Genomic DNA, 20,509 nt, shown 5'->3' with positions numbered 1-20,509 from the left:
TGTGGTTCCCATACACTACTGCCATAGAAATAGTCAAATAATAAATAGTAAATTATAACAGCTTAAATCTGAGCCACATTTTTCCAATAGTGCAAATATCTGGAAAAAAATCCTTTCTGTATCAGGATACCCCACAGACCTTTTGAAATTTTTTGGCAAAAAATGAGATTGTGAGACCGCCCTACCACAAGACAGCCAATAGCTCAGTGATTAGGGCAGAAGTGGGCAAACTAAGGCCCGCGGGACCGTCATGCTCAGCCTCTGAGCTCCCGGCAGGGGAGGCTGTCCCCCAGCCCCTTCCCCACTGCCCCCTCCCCCGCAGCCTTGGCACGCCATGCCGCCAGCGCTCTGGCCCGCCGCTCTTGCTGGGCAGCGCGGCGGCCTGGCTGGCTCCGGCATGGTAAAGGGGCAGGGAGCGGTGGGTCCCGGGGGGCAGTCAGGGGACAGGGAGCTGGGGGCGGTTGTATAGGTCAGGGGTTCTGGAGGGGTCCAGTCAGGGAGCAGGGAGGGCGTTGGATGGGTTGGTAGTTTTTGGGGGGGGCAGTCAGGGGACAGGGCGGGTTGAATGGGCGTGGGAGTCCCTCTCTCTCTGAACAGAAAGTTGATCCTGGACCTCAAAAAACTTCCCCCACAAAAATTTAGTCCAAACTATTATGTTCGCACAAAACATTTTGGTTTTGATAAATTTGCATTTTCTGACAAAAAAGTAACGTTTTGTCGGAAATTTTCTCACTAGCTCTAGTTGGGGATGCTCAGCTCCTCTGGAAATCTGGATTTAGGTGCCTAACTTTAGACAAAACTTTGAACATTTTGGCCCTGGGTAACTGAAAAGTGAAAACTTCTGACTGTTTTCAAAATTTAGTTGGCATTGACAATAAAATAGAAAGTTGTGGGAGGATGGTTAAAATGACTGATTAGTTCTTCTCTATCATTAATTTTGATGACATCATTCACATGCTGGAGATGATTAAATGAATCATTAGTACACTGTTCTCTGGCATTTTCCACAAACAAGTTCAAATAAATATTTTCCTTCTGAACTAAATAACTACATATTTTACACTACATATTTTCCTTCTGAGCTAAATAATTACATATTTTACACCCCCCTCTCACACACACTGAAAATCTATGTTAAAAGAATGTTATTCAGATTGCAAAGTCAAGCACTCAAAAGTTAAGAAATGTCAGAATTTTTGGCAACCTTGTGCATATGCATTATTATCCATTTTTTAATTACTGGATCACACTGTTTTTTTCCACAGCTCCCTGCCTCACTGACTTCAGTGGGTTTTGGATCAGGCCCTTAACCAATAAATTTTGCAAATTATTTTGCCACTTTAATACTCTGGAGCAAAATGACCACTGCATTTATGTCTTGGGACTGAAAATATGCTGTGGAGGGTGAGGCTCAAATTATGATGGCGCTGAATGTGGCCCAGATGGCTGACTGGCACTGAAATAACATGAGATGAGTAGTAGAGTATGCCTGCCTGATCTTGATATGATTGAACATACATTGCTGGTAAGGTCTTTTGTTTGTATAAAGAATTTTGGGCCAAGACCCCACAGTGAAAAAGGGTCTCCTGAAAGGTTAACACATTCTTCAGCATACTAAAGAGAGATTGCTGCTAACAGCAGTGTGATCCACTTAGCTTATGCATACTAAAGGAATTTTCCTGCTTCATATTTTTGAATTAGTCCATCACTCTTTGTGAAGGATTGTAAGTAATGGACCATAGCCAGCACCTGGCCAGTCGCTGCCTTGTTTTTATTCTGATTTATGAACAAACAATTTCTTCCCAGTGTGATCAGGATACAAGTTACCAGATGATGGCCTTTTCAGCTGTGAGGTTTCCATAAACATTTTACCTTGTGGAAATCAATCCTTTAATGTGCTCATGGAGATGTGGGATTGAGAACAAAGAGTACCAAAGATTCTTCAGGGTTCGTGTATGGTTTACATATCTTGTAATTCCATAGAGTGTTCTCATGCACTAGTGATAAGCACATTATAAATAACCAATTAAAACTGAAAGAGAAAACATCTCTACAAGTTGGAGACAAAAACTGATATAAGCATTTCACATTATTAAGGGCTCGTCTACACCAGCATACTGTAAGGTGTGAATTTAAACCTATGTAGTTTTACTGCTATAACCCTTATCTAGATACTTATTCCACTGCAAGAGTACCATTTTTCAGTTTACCTATGCTGTTTTGGAAGGGATTTAAGCTAAACCAAAAAATGCCACTCTTATACTGGAATAAGTGTGTCCAAACGGGGAGTTATACTGATATAATTACACCAGTATAACCGATAAAGCCCTTGTAGACAAGCCCTTATGCTTGCTAAATCTCTACTCAACCTCAAATCCTTCTCTCATGAGAAACTAGCACAGAAATCAATTTCCCACAGGGCTAGCACCAGAGACATGACAAACTCCATGTATAAGATCAGGGATGGCTTCTTGGTTTCCAGTTTCTTGCTCCCCAGGCCATGGAGAATTGGGTGAATGCTGAGGAAGGTGACATAACTGGTCATCGGGGACAGGATGCATTTCACATCACTGCACAATAGCCCCACCCTGGGCCAATTAAGGAAGGATACAGGAATTTCATCCCAAATCATCCTGCAGTAGCAGAGTGGAGGCAGAAACGTGGAGCTTCAAAGCAGTGGAAAAGACCAGATCCCTTATGGCTCCTACCAGGGCCAACCAAAAAACATACATTGTCTTTAAAGTTGTGATAAGCTGTGCTACATTCCATTAGCTCTGTCACATTCTATGCTACATGCCGTCACTCTGGAAGCAAACATGATCTAATCCAGTGCATTGGAATAACAACATTTAATCTTGTCGCAGTAGAAGCTGCTCTACCCTGCACTGTCCAATTTACACTTCTGGAAGAGACAAGACCTTGTCTGATTCACTGCCCAAGTGCTGCTGACAGAACCTGGGCCACGAGCCTGTGGGAGTGGAACGTCTCCCAGGAATGGGAGCACAGCGCTGCAAGCCGCCTACAGCTCTCTCCTGAGGAGCCTGGTTGGACTGAAGGAGCACTGATTCAGCACATCTCTTGGGCAGTCACCACTGACAGAGCTTCTGGGGGTTGTTAAAGCTGGTCCCCAGGGAGAGGGGTGGGGAAATCCCCACTCTGCAAGAGAAGCCCAAGAAAGAAACCAACAGAACTCCACTGGCCATCACATACAGTGCTCAGCTAAAACCTCTCCAATGCATCATCAGTGATCTATAACCCATCCTGGACAACAATCTCTCACTTTCGGAGGCCTTGGGAGGCCACTTTCACAGGCCAGTCCTCATCCACAGACAACCCGCCAACCTGAAGCATATTCTCACCAGCAACTACACACCACACCATAGTAACTCTAAATCAGGAACCAATCTATGCAACAAACCTCGATGCCAACTCTGCCTACATATCTACACCAGCGACACCATCACAGGACCTAACCAGATCAGCCACACCATCACCGGTTCATTCACCTGCACGTCCACCAATGTAAATACGCCATCATGTGTCAGCAGTGCCCCCTGCTATGTTCATCAGCCAAACTGGACAGTCCCTACGTAAAAGGATAAAAGGACACAGATCAGATATTAGGAATGGCAATATACAAAAACCTGTAGGAATACACTTCAATCTCCCTGGACACACAATAGCAGATTTAAAGGTAGCCATCCTGCAGCAAAAAACTTCAGGACCAGACTTCAAAGAGAAACTGCGGAGCTTCACAAAAAGAAAAGGAGTACTTGTGGCACCTTAGAGACTAACCAATTTATTTGAGCATGAGCTTTCGTGAGCTACAGCTCACTTCATCGTGAAGTGAGCTGTAGCTCACGAAAGCTCATGCTCAAATAAATTGGTTAATCTCTAAGGTGCCACAAGTACTCCTTTTCTTTTTGCGAATACAGACTAACACGGCTGTTACTCTGAAACCTGGGGAGCTTCAGTTCATTTGCAAATTTGACACCATCAGCTCAGGATTAAACAAAGACTGAATGGCTAGCCAACTACAAAAGCAGTTTCTCCTCCCTTCGTGTTCACTCCTCAGCTGCTAGAAGAGGGCCTCATCCTCCCTGATTGAACTAACCTCATTATCCCTAGCCTGATTCTTCCCTGCATATTTACCTGCCTCTGGAAATTTCCACTACATGCATTCGACGAAGTGGGTATTCACCCACGAAAGCTTATGCTCCAATACATCTGTTAGTCTATGAGGTGCCACAGGACTCTTTGCCGCTTTTACAGATCCAGGCTACCCCTCTGATACTTTATGTTTCTAGTGAAAGTAGAATATTCAATCCATGTGGGGAAGCAACTGAAACTGGTGATTATCCATTCTAGCAGCCTCACACATACCTGCTGGGGAGCTAAAAATCAAGATAGTCACAGCTAGCAGAAGTTTAGAAGAGGCTTAGTGAGCTTCAACACCATGATAACAATAATATGTGCTGCTAACGCAAGTCTTTTGCTGAAAGCCTGACAGGATCAGGACCCCAGGGTCGTTTATACAATGTTCTAGCATCTACTTGACCATACAGTCCTGGGTAAACAATAGGCAATCAGGGTGACTTTGAAGTAAGTCTACTCCCTAAATTATTCACACAGATTAATGTAAGGCAGTTGCCTGTTTTTCCACCATTCGCAGATGATTTGCTATACATTTCAAAGAGAGATTAATACAGCACATCCTATGTTTACAGGTTTCAGAGTAGCAGCCCTGTTAGTCTGTATCCGCAAAAAGAAAAGGAGTACTTGTTTACAGTTCATTTAAATGTTAAGATATTCTTTTGATCTCTGAATTAATACAGCATAGACAGGGACTGTTTGATTACATTGTTGACCACTATCAATATATATGTAAATACACAAAAACACAAACATTATCTCCCCCTATGTCTTTAAGGATGCTTAACCCTTTCTGGTCATGCGTCACAAATGCTTAATTGCTTTACTGAGATAGGGCCTAAGTTAATCAGAAATATGGGTGCTCAGAACCTCTGAAAGTTAGTAGTTATTTAGGCCTTCAGCTTTTTTGCCTTGGTTTCTGAGTTGGTAAAAAGGGTAGAATACTACCTATATAACAGAGGTCTTCTAAGGCTTTTCAAATTCACATCTGACCATTTTGGGTTCTCTTTCTTTCACCTGTTTCCCCGCCTTCCCCGCCCTCCCCGCCATGTTGGCTTCTCTCTTGGCCTCCAAAATTATTTTAACAACCTTAAGTTCTGTACCCAGATACATATTGATGAGCACTGTATGAATAAAAATTAATTGATCCAAAGCTGTACAACTGTGTCACACATTCTTAAAAGGTGCTGTATACCTTGCTAGATACCACTGCAACAGACACTCTATCAAAAACCTAAGATAGATAAATGTAAAATGTCATTATCATAGTAAACATGTATACCACTACTTATGGAATCCAAGCTTCTGAGTTTACCAAGGATCTGACTGAGGAAAAAACAACAAAGAAGCTTACCATGGTTGAGAGTGATATATAAGTCCTGTACAGAGATACACAAGCCAATATTACACAGACATGCGTAACTGCTAAGGCAGGTTTTGTGCCCCAGTAAATGGTAAATAACCTGCATGAGAACCTGAAGCAAAACCTGCACCCACTCAATAGGCAATAATTAGTTGTTGACTGGGCTCAGATCCCTGTAACTTGGTGACTGGTTAAGAAATGGCTAGAGAGTAGGCAAGGAAATATTTCTCCCAAGAAATCAATTCAGCTGCCTCAGGAAAATATGATTAATGTTTTCTTGGGAGGCTGCTGCACTGGAGGGACAGCTATGTCTTTGGACATTATTAATATAGAGTGCACTCCTGCTATAAAACGCTCTCAAGTAAGGCTACCTAGGATTGAATTACTGACCTGTCAAGTCTCAAAGACTTGCCCTGTAATACCAAGTTTCTGTCCAAATCTTGTGTCCGCACAACAAATCTGTTATTTCTCTGTGTTTCCGCAATCTGATGCCATGTTTCTGCAAGTGTATGTGTAGGCTGTTTGATATGTCCCTTCCTCCCTCTTTCCCTCCCCCCTGCAACCATTTCACCATGAGATGAAAAATACGCCGTCCTTAGCTTTACAGTATAGGAAATAGTTTCTTTACAGTGTTGTCTAACTTGCTTTGGAAGTTATTGTAGGACTCAGACCTCTACTGAAAACCCATCTGAACACAGCATAATAGCATACAGTAATATTTCCTTAGCTACCAAGACACACACACACACGTGTGTGTATTATATATGTATATACACACACTCACACCTGTCTATACACATGTACATATTTAGCAGCTAGACAGACCAAAAGAAGGACACTGTGTTCGAGTTTTTTGTTTTAAATGACATGCTTACAATTTTTAATTCTCTTCTCAAGAAAAAGGACACTGCAGAGGCTTATTGGAAGGTTTCTTGTTACTGCAGAATAAGACAATTTAGTCTCATGACATCAATGTCATGATAAAGCATAAGTTACCATGAAGTAACAGGAAACTTTTCTACACTTCACTCTTTATCTGGGATATTTTTATGCATGTGCAAATGAGCTCATATATCATCTAACTTGTCATTAGCTTATCCAGAACTCGACACAGAGTATAATTGTTCATGATGTGCAAGTAATATTGCAAGTACTAAGAGCTGTCAGAAGTATTTAGCAGGGCCAAAAGTCACCAAGACAGAGTAAATGTAAAACTTTACAATGTAAATATCTTCCTCCTACAACCTTTAAGCTCATTGAATTTGACCACACCTGGTTTGAGGTGTTGGCTTCTTTCCTCTTTTCAGAGAAAAACGTGTTTATCAACGACCCGACATGTCAGGCTTAAATACCTTTTAGTCACAGACTTTAAATCATAATATCAGTGAGTACCCATGATTCTGTGCACATCACTATCACATACATTTCACATTGATTGTTGACCAGTGTGTTATTAGTTTTCAAACAATGCCGTACAAGGCATATTCTGTACAAATAACATTGCAGTGTTGTGTAGGATGAGAACACAAGAGTGCCTGCAGGCACGGGGGTAGCTGATATTAATTGCCCACCCTGTAGCTACTCTGGAAATAGACACACATGTTCAGTCTCCAGGGCTGTCAATCTGGTGCATTTTGCCAGCATTGAAGTTCAACTTAAAAAAAAAATAAAAAAATAAAGTAGCCACCTGGACTAATTTTCTGTGTCCCAAATTACTTCATTTACATAATGATCACTTGGGGAGTGTAGCTCCAGATCTCCCTAGGCAAGTGAAGCGGGACATCATGCAAATTGTGTTCATTACTCTCCTGCAATGCTGAAAATGATGAAGGAACAAACAATCATGTGGCTAAACTACAACGATCTAGTCATCTTAAATTTTCTGTTTTCGATCCTCACATCCCCTTTATATTCTGGATGGGGAAAAATGTAAACAGGCATACAACAGATGGAAGACAAGAATTAATGTGAGAACAGGAGAAACAGAAAAGAAAGACAAAGAGAATGGGGACTAAAGAGAAGTGAAGAACAGAGGGGAAATCCCAATTTTACATATAAATTATGTAACAATCCTTCAGTTTTACCCTCAGATTTCAGACCATATTATTCCTTTTAACCCAGAAATGGCTTTAACAAAAAGTTGGCAGCCTGATCAGTCATTCAACCAATACACAACACTGATTTCTGAACAGAGGGGATTCCAAACAGGCCTGCTATTAAGCATGGGCAATTAATTGGCCTTCTGTTCTAACAAATCAAAGTAGCAGAGAAAGTCCACATTATCTTGGCTTTTGCAGAAGTGACCTCCTAAATTTATAATAAACACTCAGTTGAATGTGCTGATTTACAGCCAATAAAAAAATCTAGATGTAAATGTTTTATCGTTGGTAGCATGGAAATGCCACTAGAGTGCTCATTTTTCAGTCTCAAAGTTGCACTAATTCTTAATAAAATATTTTGAAAAACTCTGATTAATTATAGTAAGAAAATGCTAGTCAACAAACACAGCACTTGTTGCCATTAGAGATTATGCAAAGGTGCCAGATGACACACTTCCTGTGCTACTGATTTCAAATGTCACATCAGATTTAATCCCTCCAAACTGCAGAGTTTAGACCATATGTCTTCAGTATGACAATATCAAAAGGTGCATGTAGGGGAGTGCGAAGGGGAGTTTGTTTTGAAAGACTGCAGAAATGGAGATGATGTAAAGTGCTAACATAATCCTTCTGACAGTTGACGAGTCGACTGGCTACATTCCACGGGCTCACAGGGAAACCAACATAGAGGCAACTCTAGAGAGTTTGCAGCTGGAGTAATGCAGCGCCACCGCTGTAAGATCTGTAACTTAACTGCTCTAAGCTGATGGGAGAAAGCTCTCCCCTCATCTTAACTACTCCAGCCCACGAGCGGCCTTAGCTATGACGGTGGGAGATGCTCTCCTGCCGACATAGTGCTGCTTACACTGGCGCTTAGGTCGGTATAACTTACATTGTTCAAGGGGGTGTTTTTTCCACAACACTGAACAACATAAGTGCTACCGCAGACCTAGCCGTGGGAGCAGACAAACAACAGTGCCTGCTGTGGAGCTCAGAGTACATACGTCTAGCAACGAAGGCCAGCCAGTCTACACCAGTTTAGCTCTCACTTGCATTAATGACAAAGGGGAGCCAAAATTGTTCTGTTATGCTACGAGGTACTGGTGACTGCATCAATCTCAAATTCTTTGAGACTGAGTGTGAACAGGCCTGTCAATGAATGGAACTGTCCCCCTCCCCTACCTAAGACAAAAGGAGTTATGAACCTGCTCAGGAGTTTTGGATTGACTAGGAGGAAGGGTTTTGCTGTTTGGGGAAGGGGAACATAGGGCAGGGCTGGAGGCAGAACACACAGAGTAAAAGATTCCGGGCCAGAGCAAGAAGGCCAAGTTGAAGCCTGTAAGCACTGGTATGGCCGTGGGAGAAGCCTACAGAGGTCAGCACTATATCCCCCATCTGGGGTTGACCTTGCCTATTTTAGAATGAGAATCTCAGCCAGTCTTCAGGCAAGTCCCTGGACATGCAACTTTCTCCCTCGTTACTACAAATATAAATGCAAAAATAAGTGTTATGCCACCAAAACATACACATCTAAACCTGTACATAGAAGAAGAATAGATTGGGCTGTGGAGATAAGGCGAAGTGTTGTAGATGGTTATAAGCATATCAGGAGATTCATAGATTCCAAGGCCAGAAGGGACCATTGTGATCATCTAGTCTGACCTCCTGTATAACAGAGGCCAAAGAACTTCCACAACATAATTCCTACAATATATCTTTTAGAAAAAATATCCAATCTGACTTAAAAATTGCCAGTGATGGAGAATCCACCAGGGTCTTTGGTAAATTTTTCCAAAGGTTAATTACCCTCACTATTAAAAACATGCCTTATTTTTAGTCTGAATTTGTCTAGCTTTAACTTTCATCCATTGGATTGTGTTATGCTTTTGTTTGCGAGAAGGAAGAGACCATTATCAAATATTTGCTCCCCATATAGGTACTTATGGACTGTAATCATGTCATCTGTAACCTTCTTTTTGTTAAGATAAATACAGTGATAGATTCACGGAGCTCAATCTCAAGCATGTTTTCTAATCCTTTAATCATTCTCATAGCTCTTTTCTGAGCCCTCTTCAGTTATTCAACATCCTTCTTGAATTTGTTGCCACCAGAACTGGACGGAGTATTCCAGCAACTCTTAATGTGTGCCATGTTAACTTTATATCTTTCTAGTCTTTTAATCAAAAGTCAAATGCCTTACAAAAGAATAAATCTATTACATCAACACTATTACCTTTATCAACCAAACTTTTAACCTCATTAAAAAAAGATATTAAGTTAGTTTGAGAGGATTTATGTTCCATTAATTCATGTTGATTAGCATTAATTATATTACACTCCTTTAATTTTTTGTTAATCAAGTTGATTATCTTGCCCAGGATCATTGTCAGACTGACAGGCCTATAATTACCATAATTACCAGGAGAATGTGTAATAAATCGTAGCAAGCAACTCACTGACCTCCTGGACTCTAACAATCTTTAATCATTGTGACCCTAAGAGTACTCCAATGCCAGAGAGAAAGGGCCTCCTGGTATCTTGCAGTGAGCCTCAGCTGGCCTGATCAGCTCAGTGTACCCCATTTCACTGTTATCACGTAAGGTATCTTATGCTAACTGTAACAAGCTGGTCATTTACATGGTGTATTTATGAGTGATATATGAGAAATTATAAATATGCACTAGAAGTATGCCCTTGAAATGTGTTTGGCAGGCAGGGCTTGAATCACCCCACCCTAGACAAATGGGGTCTCCAGTGTAAATTGAGACAATGGAAGCACATTTATATAAGAGGTAAACAAAGCCCTCGAACTTGTGAGTGGAGGAGATAGACACTCAACTATCATGATAGGGGGAGGAGACTGCAAAATTAACATGACATCAGCTCCCTGATGGACACAGAAAGCTGAGCCCTCAGGAGATTTTCCTGACTTTGAAAACAAAGAAATGTGGAGAATACAGGCAGAGAAAGCCATTTTGGCATCCTTAACCTGAAGGGACAAAGAAACCAAGTGCTAGGAGCTGCGTATTAGATCCTGGCTAAGGACTGGCCAACCATGCTGGGAGAATAACTGTGGTGAAAAAACTATTTTGAACAAAAGGCCCTAATTTGTTAAGTTTGGTTTTAGCCTTAGAAACCTATTTTTACTTTTGCATGTTTGTAACCATTTCTATCCCAATTCCTTCTGCTTGGTATCACTTAAATCTCAGTTCTTTGGTAATAAACATAATCTTGTTTTATTACACATCCATCTCAGTGCAGAGTAAACCGAAGAGTAAAATCCTGCGCCCTGACTCTTGAAAGGAGCAGTGAACTTTTGTGAGTGTTACAGTGCGAGGGGCTGCGCACTAGAGAGGAGACTTTTAGTGAGACTTAGGACTGGAGGGGCTGCTGGTGTCACCTGGCATGGAGTAACCAAGCTGGTGGAAGCCAGGGTGAGGGTGAGGAGCAAGCTGCTGGTGTCAGGGCTCTGAGCCAAAGCTGCATGGCACAAAGCACCCAGGATTACATGGCAGATGTTGATGCAATCCCTTACTGGTCTGGATAAACCCCCAAAGCATCACCACCATTTATTTAATAGATTATTAACTCTTTATGAACTATATATAAATGGAATCCTAATATAAAGGGTGACTAAGTTTCTATAGAGTCCTATTGGTTTAATCCCTGTAAGCACTGACTAGCAGTGTCTTTTCCACTTATTTCCAACTCTGCTAACACCTCCTTGCCAATACTTCCTTGTTTATCTAGAGCAATTCAAGGGCTTGTGGGAATCAGTAACAGGGAAAGGAAGGTGTAAATGCACAAACAAGCAAATTTGGTGTAGCATTAGCAGGCTCCTTGAAGTGCAACCACCATGAGTCGCAAGGCAGGTTAACAGCATAGAAATGAAAGCAGAGTTATTAAATTAAGTAGGAAGGCTGGGAAATCATGCACTAAACAAACAGAGAAGGAAGCAGAAGGCAATCCAAGCTGTTGTGCTCACTCTCACATCCACATATCTTTAACTTTCAGCAAAACAGTTTTATCATAATTCTGCAGTCACTGGCAGGAACATCTGAAAAAAAGCCCTCCCTCCACACGCACAAGTTCTTCCACAGCTGGCCAGCTGCTTTATTAGCAACACTTTGTGTTGTCTTGGAGGAGCAATGTCTATGCAGGATACATTAAAAAAATTCTGCAGCATGAACCTGAGAAGAACAGTGTGTTCTATTTACTACCGTCACTGGGGGAGGGTGAAGGGCAGATTCAGCTTCTTTTGATGAAGCACTTATCTACAAAGCAATATTTATAGAAATGTAAATATTGACTGGGAAGGCAATTCTAAGTGCTGGAAATAATTAAAATACTGAAGGGAGAAATGGGAGAACATAATGACCATTGGCTTGTTGCCATACTGCAGGTTGGAGTTATCCCAGAGATAAGGAGATATTTTTGGATTTGGATTCCCTTCCCCCAAAGAGCTGTAGCTTAACAAATTCACAGAAAGCTAGCATTTAGCGAATAGGAAACGATGCACCAGTTTTGTTAAAACATAGGTCAATTGCAATTGTTAGGGCCATTTATATTGCATGGACCCCAACTCTTGCTGCAGAACTGTAAAGAATCTCACTCTCTCAAAATAATTTTTTCTAGCTCTGATCATAAATGTAAGCCAAAGCAGTGTTACCTGTGCAGCCTGAAAAACCAACAGCTATGAGAGATTCAAAATGCTGTATTCATCACAGCACCTTGTTAACTATCAAACCTGAAGGTGACAATTTAAATATCAGTGCAACTATTTCACTGCTGATCGTTTAAGCACAAATATTGTGCTTTTGCCACAATCTCAAACTGCCTTCCAAGCAGCCTCAGGTGGAGAATTTCATATCAAAAGCCATAACAAAGAGAACCACTGTTCCAATTCCACCCTTTTAATTCTAGCATTTATTTAATTAAACACTTTTTTCTTTAAAGGACTTGTCTACCTCGGAAAGGCATACTGGTATAACTTCCCCCCTTATTTCAGTGTAAGAGGTGCCTTTTTCAGTTTGGTTTATGTCACTTGGGAAGGGGGTTAAGCTAAATCCAAAACCACACTCATACCAGAACAGAGTGTCCACATGGGGAGTTAATTGTTATAACAACAGCAGTTAACCATACTAGTATAACTGGGAGAAAACAGGACGTTGGGGCTTATTTACACTACTGATGCTACAGTGGAACACCTATGGTGCTGCAGCTTTAGCACTGTAGTGCAGACGTTTTTTTCATCACTTTAGTTAATCCACCCCTCAGATATATTCTTCAACCTAGCCGCATCTACACTGGGGATTAGGTTGACCTAGCTACAGTGTTTTGGGGTGTATGTTTTTCACAGCCCTGAGTGACACAGTTAGGTCAAGCTTATTTTTCAGTGTAGACCAGACCTTGGATATCATTAAATTGCAAGCAATGCCCAGTAGAAACTCACTAATGGGTCCCATGGAAATCACAGAGATCTCTGAATATGTATGGGACTGAGCAATGCAGTCATACCCACAGCCATACGCACATTACCCAGGGTGCATACCATTGGAAGGGCTGGATTAAGGTGCAGGCAACCTAGGCACATGTCTAGGGCCCGATTCTTTGGGGGGGGGAGAGCATCTGAGCTCTGACTGATCTGGTTCAGGTATTGATGCAGGAGCTGGCCTAACAGCAGTGGTGAGGAGGAGCAGTGCTGGCTGCCCCACTGACCACTCAGGTTTGGTCCCATGACCCTCCGTCATGATGAGGTGGGAATGGGGCCAAAATGGAGGGAGTGATGTTGAGACCTGCTGCACAGGGGATGGAATGGAGAGGCACAAGTGTAAGTGCATGGAGAACAAGTTGGAGGTATGGAACGAGCTAAGGTGAAAACAAATGAAGAGAGTGAATGGGGAGAAGAGGAATGGGAGGATAGTTTCAGTCTGGAGTTTGTTTCCCTGAAATGCAGTGGTTGGTATCAAAAAATGCCCAACTTAGGATGGTGGTGTGGTTACATCTAGATACAGTTTTCTCTGACAGGAAAGATTCTGTTTGTCAGGGGAACCATTTTAAAAATTGCTGTTACGTCACAGCTTGCTGCTTCAGAGAAAAGAGCCAACAGAAGCTGGCTGTGGTTACAAGTACAAGTGAATTTTGAGTTAAAATAGCAACAGTAGCTTTGAATCATTAAATAGGTACTTAGGAGTAGTGTGTACAATATCTGTATTATTGACAGTCCTATAATTTTTGATTAGTTCATAAAACTTGATTGGCAAATTGAGAAGAACTTATTCTGTTCTGTTAAATGATGAAAAACTTTCCAAAATAGAGCGTTTATTCCTTCCTCATTTAATGATATAGGTTGACAACTGAGTGCATCTATTACTGGATGTAGATGTGTGTATGATTAGCCCCTCCCTCTGACACACTTAAGGCCTTTTTCACACTTCCAAAAAGTGTGGTATGATTGGCACAGCAAAGGATTCTCAAAGTTCCTATACATACATTAAATGTAGCCACCCCCTGTGATTCTCTCCATGAGACAAACTCCCCTTGGCTTTAGGAGTTACATGTCTTTCAGTGTAGTCAATCTGAGTAAGATTTTCCTGTCTCCTTTCTGCTTATACAGATTATAAGTAATTTGCCTAGTTGAAAAGACAAAGCAAACACAGAATTAATGTAGTGCAAGGACACCTGTGTGTATCTTTTTTTCTAGAACACAGAAGCGTCATACAGTAATTACATAATTACTAGTTTTTCTTACGCTCCAAACTAGACGAAAGAAAGTGTCATGTAAGTCGATTAAGTTAAAAAATTAGAAACAAATAGGCTTGTGTGGGGGACAGGCGCCAAAAGCAGCAAAAGATTTACTGTTTTATGGCAACTTTATATAACTGAATATTACGAAAGAATATTTAAGACTCTTTCACATAAAAAAAAAAATTAGTACTTACAGAGCTTGCAATGTTGTCAGATCCCCAAGATTGGGATCTATACTTCTCTCCTCCCTAGCTTGAGAGTCCATCAAGAGGTAACAAAGCAAAGCAGCAAACATTTCCACCTCTCCCTCACTGAAAATATAAATGTCTTAAGTACTTTCCTCGGCCAGTGTAGATACAGTACTAGATATACTGATTACCCGAACGAAGTATTTGACATAAGGGGGAACATTACTGTTTCCCTCACGTCAATGCATAGAAACAGGGATTTGTGTGTATCTATGTGGTATCCATATATTTGTGTGTATCTATGTGGTATCCATCCAAAGCCAAGTTCTTAACCCTGAACTTCCCTGCTTCCCTTTTGTGCTTGCTTTACTTTTTATGTTATTTTTCCTAAGCATCTTTTGACTTTCAAATTTCAGAAAAGTTCAGAGTTGTCTTTGAAAGATTGTGTTCCAGCTGCTGTGTCTCACTGAATTCAAACAGGCTGGGTAGAAGCAGCTAGAAAGAATTCCTTTTTATAATGCCCTTCTACAACCCACTGATTGTGCCATCTGTCCAACACACAATGAAGAATCTCTAAACAGAGACTAGCTGTGGGGGACACAGTACACTATTTGTAGATCTATGTTTGATAAGAGATAAGAGCTTGTATTAAAATAGCAAGCTTGGCTGCTTTGAACATGTTAGATATGCAGTATGTTTCTGGCACAAAGAGGGAGGGAAAATGATGGAGCTGTCCAGATGGAAAGGGAAGCAAAGCCACAGGCTGGACAAGAAAAAGGTGCTCCTGCCTGTGTGAAAACCATGTCAGTCAATTCTGCCTAGCATGAATGCAAAGGAAGATCGCAAAATGAGCGATGTTGGAGTTTTAACAGATGACTCTCTGCAATGCAGGAAGACATGTGAGGGGGGAAAAAAATACAGCTTTAAATACCATGCAAAGGAAGTGCAAAATTGCACTAATAAAAATGGTAATGCTAAGGATTTGACAAGTATTTTATGTAATTATAATGGCAGTTCCAATAAATCTTCCACACCAAATAATTATGTAGGACTATCTCTTGTTGTGATAATAATTGCTATAAAAAGGCTCCTAACTGGATCTTCTGTCATTATTTTTTATTAGAATGGCTAGGAAACACTTATGCTTTTGACTGGCATGCCATATGATTGCAAAAGAGCTACATATGAGGCAGTACTTAGGATGCTAGTCTATACCTTGGGAGAACAGGGTTCAGTGCCCTGCTTTATCTAAGAATTCTTGAGACATCCTTGGACAAGTCACTTAGATTCTCTGTGCTTCAGTTCCTCCTCTGTGAAATGGGGATAACAGCACTGTCCTACCTCATAGTGGTGTTGTGAGGATAACCACATTGAAGATTGTGAAGTGCTTTGAGATCTACTGATGAAAAGTGCTAGATAAGAGATCAGAGGAGGTTATTTACCTGTAACTGGAGGTTCTTTGAGATGTGTGGTCCCTATTTGGATTCCAGACATGGGTGCACATGCGTGCCATATGCCAGAACGATTTGTATCAGTGTCCTTAGACCTGCATGTCTGTCATGTGTCACCCTCGTGTCTGCAGCCGAGATTATAAGAGATTGTGCGGGTTGATGCCACCCCATTATCCTTCTTACCATTCAGCAGTATAGTCCACAGCAGAGGCGACGGAGGGCGGGTATTCGAATCAAAACAGGGACCACACATCTTGAAGTACCTCCAGTTACAGGTAAGTAACGTCCTCTTCTTCTTCAAGTGATGGTCCCTATATGGATTCCAAATGTGGGTGAGCAGCAAGCAATGATCAGCATGAAGGTGGGTGTGAGGACTCATAAGAAGTCATAGTCTGTAGTATGGTGTGGCCTATACCCACATCCACTGCCGCTGCCAGGTCAATGGCATAGTGAGAAGTGAAGGTTTGGACAGAGCTCCATGTAGCTGCCTGGCAAATGTCCTGCTATGGTACGCTGGCAAGGCAGGCCAAAATGGCCACATGCGCCTACACGGAGTGAGTCGTGACTCCAGGAGGTGGGGGTACATTAGAGAGAGCGTAGCATTCATGAATGCAATGGGAGATTCATTTGGAGATGTGCTGCAAGGAGAGGGCCTGTCCCTTACAATGTTCGGCAATGGCAATGAAGATCTTGGGCAAAGCGTGGAAAGGACGGGTGCAGGGGACCATGTGTGGCAGACTAGAGGGGCTAGGCAGTGATGATGGTGCAGGCAGCGGTACTGGAGCAGTGACCAGGGCTGGTGATGGCACCGGTGGATCATGCCTGTGCTTCTCCTTGCCCTCCGTCTAGGATTTTTGGGAGCTGGAGCAGCTGGCTTAACATATGACTTCTCACCTGACCTGGCTCAGCTCAGGGAAGCAATGCTGCGTTTATGGGCAGTCTCGGATAGGGACCTACCCTTGTGCCCATGGTCATGCTTCTTATGTTCATGGTGGGGCTCGTTGGACCTCGGCGGTAGCAATTGAACCAGTGCCCAGGAGGTAGTTACAGGGGCCCTGATGGGTGTTGATGGACACCGCTCCAGCAGTTCCACCAGTCCTGAATCCAATTGCGCACGCAGGCGCATAGCCTCTCACATGAGGGACTTGCGTAGATGAAGTTCCCTAGCTTCCTGTGTGTGGGTGGGAATGAGAGGCAGATGGTGCAGCAAGTGATGACGTGGGCTTCGCTGAGGCAGTGCAAACACCAGTGGTGCTCGCTGCTCACAGAGGAGCATTTGCACATCTTTTGAAGCCAAGTTGGTGTGGCATAATCCCGGGGACAGGGGACAAACTCCGGAAGAGAGTGAACCTAATGAATTACTCTACAAAAACAAAAAGAAAAAATAATACTATCGAGAACCGTGTACAAGGAGAAAAGAACGGACAAATCACTCTCTTAGCGAGACTAAGAGCATGAAGGAACAGAAGTTCTGCCTCAGGTCATGCAGCAGTAACAGGGAACTGGAGCGGAGTTGACCCAGACAGCCCCCTATAGCCTTGAGTATGGACATGGGGACAATGCACGATGCATGTGCGGGTCAAGGGACATCGATATGAATCATTCTGGCTCTGGCGCATGGCGTGCATGCACACCCACATTCGGAATCAATATAGGAACCATCCCATGAAGAAGTAGTATTATTTGTGTAACAGCCTGGGCAGAGAGAATTTTAAGAGTTTAGAGCACCTAGGTACAATGGTAAAAAGTGCTACAGACCAGAAAAGGGCCAACCTCAAATGATTCAGAAGTTCAGTTTGGATACTTATTTGATCCCTTTGAGGTATCCCTTCTGCAATCCTGTGCACTCTTACACCACCCCTTTGATGATCTCGTTCTCCTGTAAATGAATGGGGACCCATTTTCTGCTTGGTTGCATGTGCTCTAGAGAGGAAGGCTGGGCAACCTGCTCCTTTTCATGCCCTGTTGTGACCGGTCGGTCTGTTGAATGGGTTCTTCATCTAGGTGGTGGAAGCCAGCAGCCTGTCTACCGAGTCTTACCTCTTCAGTTTTAGCTGTATTCTTGAGCTTCCTTGGTAGTCATGCCACAGAAGGGATTGCTGACATCTGAAACCCCAGAGCGGGTGAGAGTCTAATGAGTTTGGTGCTACTAATACTGAAGAGAATTGACTCCAAATTTCAAACTTGTCATGTAAACAGCTGCTAATGAGCAATATGCTCTGTGCTAAGCTTCAAACAACAGTGATGAGAATGCAGTCACTGGACCAGAGACTGGGACCCAGCTGTCCCTCCTAGGTGAGTACCCTAAACACCAGGCTATGGAGTCAGTCTCATTCTCTCCCAATGACCAGTCAAATAAATAGAACAGATTCAACAGGAGAAATTGAGAGACCTCCCCCAAACTAGCTAACAGTCTGGTGGTCTGAATGCTCAGGGGGCACGGGGAAGACCTTGGTTCAAGGTCCTGCTCCAAAGCATACATTGAAACCAGGTTCTCCCGAACCCCAGCTGAGTGCCTGATCCACTGGGCTATTGAGTATCAGGGGGAAACCGTCTGCTGTTTTATGACTCCAGCCATGTCTTTCCTTTCCTTTTAAGTTAAAAAGGCCTCAAATCAAAACGATGTTTTCAATTTGCTGAAAATTCCAAAAAATATTCAGTTTCGGTTCTAGCTGAGCCAAAGTTCTTTCCCGCCCCACCCCCTCAATTTTTCAGAACTGCCAGTGAACCAAACATCAGTTATCCATATAAGTCTAGTAAAAAATCAGGAAATTCAACTCGTTAAAGTTTCTCCTATTATACACAGCAGGACTGCTTCTATGATTGTTTACAGGACTGGGACCTTAGCAGATTTATACATTTATTACCCATCAATTTAAGTTATTATTTATTAGTGGCACAGTTCTCAGGTTAACTGCATCTCTGCTCCCTCCAGTGTTTCCTCAGTATTGCCCTGTTAGGTTGCAGGCCTCCAGCCATCATCTCCCTACAGGGCAGAGTTTTAGGGTTGCAGCCCCCTTGCAATTTACTGCGCTTAACACAGCAGGTCTGACTTGAATCCAGTTCTGCTTGCTCCCAGGGGCTCTGACTAGGGTCGCCAATTTTGGTTGGATGTATTCCTAGAGGTTTTGTCACATGACAATCTAATTCCTGGAGAGTCCAGGACAATCCTGGAAGGCTGGCAACTCTGACAGTGCTTATCAGTGAGCGTCCAACTTTCACAAAGCACAATACATTTATTTTGGACAAAGTATTACCAAGAAAAAACATTTCATAAAACAATAAACAGTCTACCCACACGCTAAGTTTTGCCAGGTGTAACCCATCTTCCATATGGAGGTTTCAAAGTCCTTCAAACCCTTCTAGCAAGGTTTTGCTCTCTTGGTCAAAGTCTCATGTCAGTTTGTCGATCAGGTGAGGGTCCATGAGTCAGTTCAGGCTGGCCCTTTATAGCAAAGCCCTGTTCTTTGTCTGCTGGGCCTCTTGAACCTGGTCAAACTCAGTATATACTTTCCCCCATCCCCCAGGGTGGCATGTCTCCAGAGTTGTTTACTTGTCTAGGAATTTGCAGTAATTACCTCTCACTGATTTTAGTTCCAGTAGGAAGCTCTGTACCCCTCCCCTATGGAATCAGAGTACAATCCCTAGCTCACAAAGGTGCATCTAACATTTATAGATATAACAGTCTCAAAGATATTGCATGTGCCCATAATATCTGTCACATCTCAATAGAATAGTCTGTGAAGTCTCCCCACTCCTAAGGTCTCGCGTCTGTCAGAATTAGTATTACAGTAGTGCCTCAAGGCCCCCATTGTGCAAGGTACTTTACAAACACATGGTAAACAACCATCCGTGTCCTGAAGGGCTTAGGATCAAAACAGAAAAGTACGTTAAAAGAAGGGAAGGGAAACAAAGACACAAAGAGATACACTGACTTGTTCAAGGTCACACACAGCAGGTTAGTGGCACAGCCAGGAATAATAATATCTAGCTCTTACAAAGCTCTTTTTTCATCAGTAGATTTACCGAGGAGGTCAGTATCATTATCCCCATTTCACAGATGGGGAAACTAAGGCACAGGGAGGGACGTGACTTGCTTAAGGTCACCCAGAGGCAGAGCTGGGTCTCAATCCAGTACCCTATCCACTGGATCACATTGCCTCTTACCTAAAGTACAGCTGAAGATTAACAAGAACATAACACACATTATGTTTCTATTATGGTGTTAAACCTCAGTGAGAGCATTCAACCACTAAGAACAGAGCACATTGGTATTCATTGTAACATGCAATTATTAATAGCAGCACTCATGAGGTGCTTTTTATATTCAAAGCACTTTGCAAACAATAGGGCCTACGCTCTCTCCCATCTGTGCAAGTCACTCCATTTGCTGCTACTGGGAGATTTCCCTGTGTGAGGGGAACTCAAGTCCAGTGTTGCAAATGGTGCTTTTTACAAATGTCATAGTTCTAAAGTTCCCGCCACCCCTTATTAATTTTCTGTGCTTGG

General features: G+C 42.5%; 1 protein-coding gene across 9 annotated transcripts in view; it reads right to left on the bottom strand.

Moving 5' to 3' along the window:
* Positions 1-20,509, bottom strand: part of TPK1 (thiamin pyrophosphokinase 1) — a 481,390-nt gene that overhangs the window by 48,408 nt on the left and 412,473 nt on the right. The window contains exon 9 of one of the 9 annotated variants that reach the window (XR_013635371.1): positions 3,507-3,586. The exons of the other annotated variants lie outside the window; for them this stretch is intronic. The gene's annotated coding sequence lies outside the window, so the exon portion shown is untranslated. The remainder of the gene's footprint in view (positions 1-3,506; positions 3,587-20,509) is intronic. 9 annotated transcript variants of the gene reach the window in all.

The sequence above is a fragment of the Lepidochelys kempii genome, chromosome 2 (genome assembly GCF_965140285.1).
Source record: "Lepidochelys kempii isolate rLepKem1 chromosome 2, rLepKem1.hap1, whole genome shotgun sequence".
In the NCBI taxonomy this organism is placed as follows: Eukaryota; Metazoa; Chordata; order Testudines; family Cheloniidae; genus Lepidochelys; species Lepidochelys kempii.
This window is presented reverse-complemented; position numbering and strand designations above follow the sequence as displayed.